Here is a 4,190-nt window from a genome sequence, read left to right as displayed (position 1 = left end):
CTACACAAACAAAATACCTTAATGACGAGTTACTGGTATTCTATTAGTGCTAAAGTAATCTTAGTTAACTTTTTGTCACTAGATGGCGTTTATCATATAAAATTAATTGCTTGTTCTTACAATAGATGGCGCCAGTAGTCACCATTTAACAAGTTAAAAAAATGTACGTAGCAACATAGAATTAAAATTTTGAAAACATAAATTTCATTGAATAATAATTTGATAATGTAATAATTTGTATAAATGCATTATGTGTAGCTTCTATGAAAAAAAAAACAAAAGATATGCCCCGGGTGAGGCTCGAACTCACGACCTTAAGATTATGAGACTTACGCGCTGCCTACTGCGCCACCGAGGCTTGTTGACTGTGTTAAAAATTAGCCATATGTTTTTGTAGCCATTTTAACGATGGACATTCTTTCACGGGAAAACAACTGAACGGATTGTGATAATACTTCGATGTGATGTATCATGTAGCTTATGAACCAACACTACACGAGGTTTAGATATCTTTTTTCGTGGTTTCGTCCACAGGTGAAACTGCGTGGGTTTTTCGGCATATTTTATAACAAAAAATAAACTGAACATTGGTGTACAAATCATTAAAATTATATTAAACTCAGTATCACAACTTCTCTCCTTTATGTATTTTTATCAATTTTCGCTCGTCTTGTCAACTCAAGATCAGTTATTTAGGCACCATAAGCTACACGTAGGTAAAATACCTAACTATGTTAGAAATCAGCCTTCAATTAACTCTTCAATTCCCATGTCTAACTTAATAGCAATTTTGCATTTCTCTTTTACTGAAGTAGTTTAGATACATCTGGCGAAGACAAAAACAAAGAACAAAAAAATTAATTCTACCCCCCATTTTTTTTATGAGGGTGTCACCTACAGGTGACACTGGGCATTGTTTTAACTTAGGACTCTAAAGGACTAACGAGGTTTTTCTTTTTTTGGTAGGAATAAAATATCGATTTTTATTATAATGATATTTATTTATGAACAAGTAAAAAAAAACCATAACTTATTTTTTGTGGAACATGTACCAACACTTTAGAAGTAAACCGATATTGCACTTGGTGCACATTTTTCTAGTGCGTTGGTGATAGTACCTGCATCTTCGCTGTGAGCAATCGACTGCCGAGTGGTCGTCCACAGTTCCAGCACTCCTCACTTCTGTGGGCACTCTCATTTGTACTGAGAATATATAGGCAGAATTACGGTTGCCACATTCCGCTGGAAATCTTAGTAGGTCCAGTTAGTTTCATCAGCCCTTTGATCAGCCATGCATTTTGGCAAGCTGCTTCTATGCTAAAACACGTTTTTTATCCACAAATCCAATGCGATCTACTTTTATGATATGATCCAATCCGTGTTAGTTGGATACAATGGTGACGATGCTGTTGTCATGCCACATGGTGGCAATAATTTCATCAGAAGCTTTGTAAGGTCTTTCTTGAAGTAAAACTTCTTTAGGCGCGACTAGGGAGTAACTCAGATTTATTTTCTGACGGAAGTAACGCTTACTATAGTCTGCGTAGTTTCCGCCATTTAAAAATAATAATTCTGATTGGTTGTAAGTATATGTCATATACTACACGCTTCTTGACTTATACGCCAGCTAGTGGCAAATATCATAATCAATTAGGATTATTTATTTTCAAATTTTCAAACGGATCAATTGTGAATAGCAAAGTGAATGAAAAATTCAACAGTTTTAAAAAAAAAGTGTGTGCGTGTAACCTTTACGCGCGATTGAAGTAAAACTTCTTTGGCGTTGACGACATATATCACTGAAATGATTAAATATTAACTTAAATAAATAAATATTATATTATAATTTAATTATATTTATTATTCATGTGCTTTACAAAGATTATTTAAATGTTATATTAATATTATTCATTCGAAACAGGTAATTGAATGTCATCATAATTTCTTACGTACGAAATTATAGGTTTGTGGTAACTATAATGTGAAACATAAATTTTACTCTCTAAATTTGCTACTTTTCTTGAAAATACAGCATCTATCGTTGTACGGAAACGCGTTGTTGAATGAAGTCGAGAAGTATTCATAGATAAATCAAATTTTTCTTCTAAAAAATCAATTAACGGCTGAGATTCCTGAGAGCGAAAATTAACATTAAAATCTCCAGTTAGAATCATCGGTAATTCATGATAATTACTATTTAAAAGTCGAGAACCTTCAATTGTGAAGTGAAGTAATTGCTGATGAATAAATTTTTTGATATTTGTCAGGCTAGTATTTGTAGAAATATAAATAACAACGATAATCACAGGTTGGTCATTCGTATTAACACATCGAACCAAGGCGATGTCACCAATTTGTGAAACCTCATCGGAAATTTGTGATAATATAGTTGGTGAAATATTTTGAATTGGTGTTACATTGTTCAGTGTATCTGTAGATGAATGATATACAGCTACTCCACCAGCAGTTGAGTTGGGTCGTTTGTATTGGGTCGTTTGTATTGGGTCGTTTGTATTGGGTAACGCAATAAAAATTTTCAATAAGAATTTGTTCGTCATTTTTCATCCAAGTTTCGGAAAATAACAGCAATGTGGACCTTTTTAATACTTTATCATTCAGATCAGAAACATGAGCACGTAAACTTTGGCAGTTGAAGGAAAATAGTGTTTAGTGTGCGTCCACACTGAATGCGCGGTGGCGGCGGCCTAGGCGGGCGCGACGAGCGGGCGCTCGCGGTGGCCACACCGACGCGCGAGCTCAAGTAGCGGTTCGACGTTTTTCGGGTGTTGCAAACTTTGGACGATTTGCTATTTTTACTGGACAGTCCGATTTTGAGATGAGATCATTATAGAAGTTGTACTCGAAATAAATAAAACAGAGGAATAACGGGTGAATCTTATATGAAAAATTGAGATTAAGTATACCCTACAAAATTACTGTGGTGTATATATAAGTGTTTTAGATTGAATCGCACTTATAAATAAAGAAGTTTCACTTCAACAATTAAGTATTTACCGCTATTTTACGAAAAACAATAAAGGATATAATATAAGAAGTCGAGCGACAAGACCGAACTGGTTTGATACCCCCGCCGTCCGCGCATTGGGTCGCTTGCTGACTAGGCCCGTAGTGTGGCCAGAACGCGCGGATAGGAGAGTTTGAAAACTACGCGCGCTGGCTCGCTCATTACCGTCGCACTAGGCTTCCGCCTTAGTCATTTCAATGTGGACGCAAAGGCGCGTTTCATACGTTTGATATTTCGCGCCCGCCGTCGCAACCGCGCTAGGCTCGCAGTGTGGACCTGCGGTAATGTTACTCTCATTTACAAGGTTATATAATTCTTCCTGTTGTGTTATTAGGCGAGAATTTGAAAGTCTTTCAAATTCACACTGTAAATCAACTATTCCCCCTGGACGCTTTCTTCCATGATAAAATTTGTTGTCATCGGTGTTTGAGACAATGAACAATCCATTTATATCAGTTACTCGTGATAATGCTATATATAACAGCTGCTGACTGTGACTTTTATTGTATTCATAAACGATTTGATCAAAAGTACCACCTTGAGACTTATGTATTGTAAGCGCACAAGCAGATACTAATGGAAAGTGATTTCTCTTTGCAAATATTGTCTTATTTCTATTCATTGGTACAGATGACGATCTTCGTAAAATTGGGACTGCTGTTCTACTAATGTTTAGAGTTTGAATATGATGGGCAGCTTTTTTTCCTAATTTTCTCTCCTATCTTACCAGGAAACTCAAGCCATAAGCGTATGATGTTATCACTGTCATCACGTTCAATATACACTAACTTTCCAACACAACCGTTGGCTAAGCCATCAGATACATCAATATTGGTTGTAATAATGTAAAATTTGTTAAGAACTAATATGATTTCATAAGGCGATCCTCCTGTATCAATAACTGACATTTTATGAAATTGTTGGCGTACATAATATGCTTCTTGTTCAACTGAATGACAACCTATATACATATCTGTTGCTATGGATACTACTTTGTCTTCAGCAATATTTAAAATAGATTGATTATAATCCGCAACATGTTTATTTTTATTTTTAATTTACTTATTTTAAAAGTAATAAATAAACAAGTATATTTAGAGATTTTCAAAAAATTTTGCAATTTAAAATAATGTTTTGAAGTAAAACTTCTTTAGGCGCGACTAGG

At 35.0% G+C, this 4,190-nt stretch overlaps 1 non-coding gene across 1 annotated transcript; it reads right to left on the bottom strand.

The window, feature by feature from the left end:
- Window positions 1-285: 285 nt before the first annotated feature.
- Window positions 286-358, bottom strand: TRNAM-CAU (transfer RNA methionine (anticodon CAU)). Its single transcript has one exon. It is a non-coding gene; the product is annotated as a tRNA-Met (tRNA).
- Window positions 359-4,190: the final 3,832 nt, after the last annotated feature.

This window comes from Colias philodice, chromosome 14 (genome assembly GCF_061535455.1).
Source record: "Colias philodice isolate Cphi_HAF_F1 chromosome 14, ilColPhil1 Martin Lab GWU primary, whole genome shotgun sequence".
In the NCBI taxonomy this organism is placed as follows: Eukaryota; Metazoa; Arthropoda; class Insecta; order Lepidoptera; family Pieridae; genus Colias; species Colias philodice.
The sequence above is the reverse complement of the archived record's forward strand: the minus strand, read 5'-3'. Positions and strand labels throughout refer to the sequence as shown.